Source organism: Petaurus breviceps, unplaced genomic scaffold (assembly GCF_028583685.1).
Source record: "Petaurus breviceps papuanus isolate PSGF00001 unplaced genomic scaffold, PetGlider_PUasm1.0 174, whole genome shotgun sequence".
NCBI lineage: Eukaryota > Metazoa > Chordata > Mammalia > Diprotodontia > Petauridae > Petaurus > Petaurus breviceps.
In genome coordinates this window covers 74058704-74066023 of record NW_027185761.1, presented here as the reverse complement: position 1 = coordinate 74066023, position 7320 = coordinate 74058704, and the positions used below count along the sequence as shown (strand labels likewise).

General features: G+C 55.7%; 1 protein-coding gene across 1 annotated transcript in view; it reads right to left on the bottom strand.

Annotated features, from left to right (window-relative positions):
- ELMO1 (engulfment and cell motility 1) overlaps positions 1-6936 on the bottom strand; it is a 391469-nt gene extending 384533 nt beyond the window's left edge. Inside the window, exon 1 of the mRNA XM_069084405.1 lies at positions 6590-6936. The gene's annotated coding sequence lies outside the window, so the exon portion shown is untranslated. The remainder of the gene's footprint in view (positions 1-6589) is intronic.
- Between the last annotated feature and the right edge of the window lie 384 nt (positions 6937-7320).

The window sequence follows — 7320 nt, the reverse complement described above, 5'->3', positions numbered from 1 at the left end:
CTGACCCAGACAACATGGATCATCCTGATACTGCTTACCCACCTGCCTCTCCTGCAGAGCTAACAGGAATCACTCACAAGTCACTTTCCTCTTAAGTATCTCATACCCCAGCTTTACAGAACAGGAAACTGAGGCAGCTGGCGGAGGGTCCCACAGCCAACAAGAGTAGGAGCCCCAGACTGGAAAATCTCCCTCGAAGACCAACCGGTGCCTTCTCCCGGGAGAAGGCCTGGAGCCTAACTAGGGTTAAAGAAGCGGCTGGGCGAAGTACAACAGCTGTGGCCTGGGATCGAATGATGCCAATTAAGGGATTATCGTGAAGCCAAAAGGGGCTGAGACTATTGGGAAACCCCCGCCTGAAAGAAACAATCTTAGGACAAAGAAAGGAAAAGAGGAGAGGGAGGAGGAGAAGAGGGCCTCGGATTAGGCCACCTGCCTCCCTCCTGCTTGGCCAGGCTCATTACCTGAAACCCCAGGCCCTTTCACTCAGGAAACAGAAGCCACAGAAAAGCAGCAGCAGCAGCAGCAGCATTACATGGGCCACCAGGTCCTCCCATCACATAGGGTCTATGCCAATACCTCTCATTCCCCATCACCAGGCATGTGCCCAAACAGTGCAGTGGCCTGAATTCTGCTCCAGGGAGCATTGGGGATGCTGTGAGGACCAGATGAGATTATGGAGTGTTCAGCACAGTGCCCGGCACCCAGCCGCTATTATCATACCTCATTGCCCTGAGGAGGTCAGGCAGCCATCCCCTGTATAACAATAACCTCTCTCCATAGGAGGGATCAGCCCTGCTGACACTTATGGAATGACTGCGGTGTATAGAGCCAGTGGCCCCCTCCCCTCCTGTAAGTACTGCCTTGGTCTCAGCTTCGTCTGGCGCTTGCCCTGTTTCCAGCATGCTTTCCCGGTCCCTGCCTTTTGAGGTAACATGCCCAGCAGCGAGGCGCCCAGGATCCACTGCCAGCTCCCACAGCTCCCTGTGGGCAGCCCTCAGCCTGGGCCCTTCCTCCCCCAGTGCCTGTCATTCTGGGGTCTTTGCCTTTCCCCTCCCTGGAGGTTCTAGGATAGCTGAGCCCCGTTTGGCTAAAATGCTCATTTTAATTACATGTCCTTGCAAGCTCGCTGCCAGACGCTGTGGTTAGCGTTCTATCTGCAAGCCACTGCAAGTAATTAAAGCCAGCCTGACTGGGAGGGGGCAGCCGGCAACAGACTGATTTTTCTAAATCAGAAAGTCAGAGATAAGCAAAGCAGAGTTGAGAGCCCCCAAAACCCACCCTGGAAATTGGGGAGAGGGGTCGGGGTGCGGTGGAAATCTGGCTCAGGGCAGGTCTCCAGTGGGCTGAAGAAGGCTCAGGGGAAGGGCCTGGGGATGCTGGGCCTGGGGAAGGGAAGGCTCAGGAGAAACAGGGGATGTGTCTTCCAATATGGAAAAGGCTATCCTCACCTGATCTGCTTGGTCAGAAGGGAGAACCAGGAACATGGGAAAGTTTTGCAAAGAGGAGTATTTAGGCTGGATGTCAGGAAAAAATGTGGAACGATGAGAATGGTTCAGAAATGGAAGGATTGGGGGAGGGGTCTTTGGGCAAAAGCTAGAAGACCACTTTGGGGGGATGCAGGCTTCAGGGGTATGGTGAGACAGTTGGAATTCCTTCCCCCTAAAATCCAAGATTCCCTGAGACAAAAATTGAGTGGGGTTTCATCCTAAGGCATTTCATCCTGATGTGAGACAGGTCAGGCCTCAGGCCTCTGCCTCTTCCCCCAGCCATGACCCCATGAGCACTTGCTGAAGCCACAGGGTCTTAGATTTTTGAGCTGTTAGAATTACACACAGCTCTAGATCTGGGAGGGCCCTCAGAGGCCATCTGGTCAAAGGCCCTGCATTTCTACAAAAGGACAATGGTAGGCAGGAGGAACTCATTCTAGGTCACACAATGTTCATTGGCAGAGTCAAAATTTGAACTCAGGTCTTTTGACTGCAAAGCCATCCCTTCTCCCATGTGCCTCACTAGCCCCAAGGCTTCCAGCTTTACAGTTTCAGATCCATTTTTACAGAAAGTCACTTTTTGAAAGGAGCAATCCCGAGCTACCCAACCCACAGCCAGGCCCCAGAATCCACAGGCAAATCTACTCATTGGTAAAGGCTAGGTAGACTGGAATCTACCTCGCCAATCTTTGAGAGATGATTTTTTTTGCAGTTCTGAGTCATTAACAAGCATTTATTTATTAATGAAGTGCCAGTTCCTGAATAAGCCTAAAAGAAAACCAAGGAATATTCGGCCCATGGGCATTTCCTCAGTTAATGGAGAAGGATAATCCACTGACCTTTCTCAGTGGGGGAAGGGAAGAAGTCTTTAGCAGAGTTTTTTCTTGGATGTTACAAAGGGAGACTCTCCATCAGGTCACCAAGCATGGGTGGATAGAATGGAAACCAGAGATAAATAATTTACAAGGGGAAAGCAGCTCTGGCTTGGCCGGGCAAGGCTGGCTGACCCTCCTGGAAAGGAATTGGGCTCCAGAGAGAGAAGCAGCCAGACATTAGCAATCTACTATGACATGTATAATTGGGATCCTGAAAGTCAACACACATTGAGGAGTGGCCCATGCTGTGCATTGGTAAGCAATGAGGGAGCTACGAAAATGCATTTCTCATTTTCTTTTTATTCTTTTTTTTTTTTAAAAGCAATCGGGTTAAGTAACTTGCTCAAGGTTACACTGCCAGTTATTTCTGGGTGTGGTGCTAAGTATCTGAGCCTGGGATTTGATCCCCAGGTCATCCTGACACTGGGGCCGGTGCTTACTCCATGTGCTACCTGGCCGCCCCCATTTCTCATTTTCAACAAACGTTTCCTGACTGTCTATTCAGTTTGAAAGGGGGAACATTTGGTGAGATTATGGGATCCGAGCTAGAAAAAGGCCTTGGAGAGCTTTCAGTCCAATCTCCTCATTTTTCACATAAGGAAATGGAGACCCAGTGAAGTTTTGGTGACCGGCTGTAGATTTGAACCCAGAGCCTTTGACTTCCCATCCAGAGGTTATTGTATTTCCACCACTCCCAGGATGGCCCCATGAGCAGTAGAAAGGTGCTGGGGAGAAAACTCAGAAGAGATGGATTTCCCTCCCACCCACCACCACTGTGGGTCCTTGTTCAAATTACAGGACTCTGTCAAGATGACTGAAGCTACCTTTTTTTTTTTTTTTGCTTTTTGGAGAGCAATTGGGGTTCAGTGACTTGCCCAAGGTCACACAGCTAATTTTTGTATTAAGTGTCTGAGGCTGCATTTGAAGTCAGGTCCTCCTGACTGCAGGGCCAGTACTCTATTCAATGTGCCACCTAGCCGCCCCCTGAAGGTGCTTTCTAATGCTGACATTCCAGAGGAACAAACCTTTAGATCCAGAAGGGACCCTAGAGGGCGCCAGACACAGCCTGTCTTATTTTGCAGGTAAGGAAACTGAGGCAAGGAGTTCTGAAGTGTTTTGTAGGGGGTCACACAATGGAAGGACAGAAGTGGGATTTGAACCCAAGTGTGAAGGAACTTTTTTGTTTGAAGGAGGTGGAAGTATTCCAGCATATCTCCCAGTTTTTGGAAGCACCCTGACTTAGGGGGGCATCAGGCCCACACAACCTCTCACCCAGCTTTGGACAAGGGGCCAAGTAGGTAGAGTTGGCTTTCCCACTTCCTACTTCTCTTCCTTCTTGCTCCTTTCTTTTCTCTCCTCCTCCCTTCTCCCTCCCCCCCCCTTGATTTCTCACCCTAGAGATGGGAAGCAGAGACAGGCAGTTAGAGCTGGTGGGTGACAAGGGGTCAAGGAGCCCTGACTATTCTTCTGGGTTCTTAGAATGAAGCTGTATCCAGCCCTCAGGAGCTGCTTCTGGGAGCATTTACATTCAGACTCAGCCAATTCCTCCAATCACAAGGCCTCTGGCCTTGGGCCACATCAAGCCTTTCCCTTTCCCTGGCCCTGTGGAACTCTGTATGGGGAGAGGAAGACCTCCTCCAGAAGGGCCACCCTCTCCACTCTCCTTCCCAGGGCTCACGATCTCAGGGGGGCTCAGCTAAAGAGTGAGACTAAGCTAGGTTACAGCCCAACCAGAATTCTAAAGGGCTTCTCCCAGCCCCGGGCCCCAGGCTGTGTAGCCAAGATCAGGAGATAATGAGCACACTTGGCCTCTGCCCCTAAACCAAAGCCAGTCAGCCACCAGGTGGGTGTGGTAGGGGTGGGGAAGCCAAGAAGGGCACTTTTGGTTTTCCAGTTTGGGCCTGGGGTAGGGCCAGGGCTTGTGACTTCATTACTAGAAGAAACATTAGCAAAGAAAATGCAATTTCTAGGTAGCTCTCTCTCTCTCTCTCTCTCTCCTTTCTCTCTCTCCCCTCTTCCTTCCCACTCCCCACCCCCACAAAACCACACTGCCTCTTTTTCTCAATTATTTATTAAAAATAAGCATATTTTAATACCAGAAAATCACCCTCTCCCTTGTGTACAGACACACACTGTGTACTATGCAGATTGCACCTGTTACCTAGAAGGGTCCAAGCCTCTGGCAGGCAAATGAGGCAGTAAACCCTAGGTGGGGGAGCAAGGAGCAAGGAGCAGGGGGCCTCCAATTGTCACAGGCAGGGCACCTCTCCTTTTCAAGCCTGGCTTGGGATCCCCCCATAGCTTGGCCCAGCCGGCCCAGATTAGCTGCCTCCAAAGGCAGGTAGATGGAAGCCGGGAGGAGGGCGTGGTCTCCAGTCACAGTCTCTATTTAGCCAGCGACAGAGCCTGGGGGATGCGGCCAAAGGCTGGGGTCCCAACAGAACACTTCTGGGGACGTAGGTGGGCTGTAGTGAATGGCAGGTGGGCAGCTCATGGCCAGACTTCGGGAGCAAAGGGTTAGACCATCCAGGAGCCTCTTTTTACTAAGAGGAAGAGAAGGCCCCCAGGCAATCAGGGGCCGAAATGACATTTGTCCCTTACTTCTCCACTTCAAGCCCCGGAGTGAAATCCCCATTCATTGTCTGCATTCCATCGGCCCTAAAGCCGAGAGGCAGCGAAGCCCATAGCACAATGCCAGCAGCGAGGCTGGGACCCGAGCCCACAGCCGAGTTTTAGATTTTCCCCCAGCAACCCTGCTCCGCCCTGAGTTCTTGGGAAACATGAATAGTCATCTCATATCATCATCACTGGGATGATGGAGGGTCATGTGAGGGACGGCGAGTCAGGGAGGGATGGCTCAGGGCCGGCCCTGGAGCTTCTCTGGTCCCCAGGATAGGGCCAGGCATGGCCTCGCTCCTCCGGCACCCAGCACTCCAGGTGGGCCTCCAGTGCGGGCTTTACTAGTGGAACGGGATGGAAAGACCTGGGAGGGAAGCTCCCTTGGAGAGGGGATTCACATCAGGAAGAGGGACCCCAGGGTCCAGGAGGATGCACCAGCTCTCACCATCCGTTGACATCGTCAAGCATACCAGACATTGCTGTTTAAGGCTCATCAGGTGTCCCGAGGCTGAGGCAAGAATCCTAGACTTGAAGCGGGCGGTGGATCCTCAGCATCCCTGAGGGGCACTGACCTCCCTCCCTCCCAGACAGGGAGCGCTATGGGCAAAGCTACGGAACAGGCTGCCTACAGCCCAGGGGTCGGCAGAGGTCCAAGCCCCTCCCCTCCCCAACCTTCCCAGGCCAACTCCGCCTCCAGGCCGAGGGCCCAGAGGTAGGAGAGGGAGACTGCCCGACCCCTACTCTTATGGGGTCACCAGAAGGGACCCTGGACAAACAGCTGAGGGAACCTTCCCCTGCCCGGAGGCATCGCGAGCGCGCGCGCGCACACACACATGTACAGAGGCAACCTTCACTTTGTTGCCTGCCCGGCAGCCCCGCTGTCTCCTCTGACTCCAAAGCCCCCAAAGACTTCTGCCGCTCCCTCATACGCCTCCGCACCACCCGCTAGCTCCCAGAAGCCGAGGGCTAGCACTGGGTAGCCCCTGTTGTCCCGGTCTCAGCATCTTGTAGCTGTGCTAGTAGCTGCCGGCCCTCAGCGCTAGGAGATCAGCAACCTGGAGGGGGTGTCCGATGTTTAGCAGGAGCGCAGGGCTGGCCGAGCCCCAAATCTCCCTCCTGGGCCCCGCGGCGCCCCAAAGGGCTCCACGCTCGTCCGAACGGTCTCCCCATTGAGTGCTAAAGCCCGGATCCCCCAGCGGCGCAGCTCCCTGCCGGCGTCCCTCTGTCCTGGGCTCCCCTCACCACCGGGCCGGACAGTCCCTGCAGTGTCTCTCCCCCCCGCCCCCCCCCCCCCCCCCCCCCCGACTCTCCCCTTCTCACTCCCCCCCCGCCCCCTCGCAGATTGGCTCTGTTGACCGGGACTATCCCCCCCCCAGCCGCGCACACGAATAAGGACAGGGATACGGACACGCAGGAATACGGACACGCAAAGATACGGAGACAAACACAGATTCACAGAAACGCACAAACACACAGACACACATACACAGAGCCGGCACACACACACACACACACACACACACACACACACAGTGGCGCACACACCGCCACAGACCTCCCACCTCTCTCTCCCACCTCGCCGTTCGCCCAGGAAACTTTGCTAACCTTCGCACCGCTGTAGCCGCTTCGGGGTCGGGGTTCTGGTCCGGGTCCGGGTCCGGGTCCGACTCGGGAGGGGGAGCTCCGTTACTCGCCTCCCAGCCCCGAAGTTGGGGCACCGGGCTGGGTCTCTGCGCTCGGGGGCCGCTCTCACTCTCGCAGACTGGCTCTGTTGACCGGGACTATCCCATCCTCAGCCTCAGCCTCGCCCTCCCTGCCTCGGACTCTGGGCGTCAGCATCCGTGTTCGTGTGTGTCCGTGTGTGTGCGCGCGTCCTGCGCGCGCGATCTCCCCCCCTCCGTCAGACACCCACAGACACACTCCCCCACCCACAGCCCGCGTCCTCAGCCGCCACCCCCGCTGCCGCCGCCGCCACCGCGGCTGCCTCCCCGTCGCCCCCGTCGCCGCCGCCGCTGCTCTCACTTCCTCTTCCTCCTGCTGGCCAGAGGCTCACTTTACATCTGCAGGGCGTCCCGAGCCCAAGTGCGGAGCTCCCTCACTCGCGGGGCTTCAGGATCCGCCGGGCCGGGCCGGTCGGGGGCTACCCGAGGGTCCCGCCGCCCCCTGCCCGCGGCCTCGAGGGCGCGCTCTGGCCTCTCACACCCCCAGCCCGACACTCTCTGGGTCCTCGCTCCTGTCAGGGCCGACTGACGGACCCTTTGAAGGGGCTTGTGGGGGGCCGATGACCCTTTCACCTAAGGGCACCGGGACCGCTCGCCGGGAAAGCTCCTGTGGCT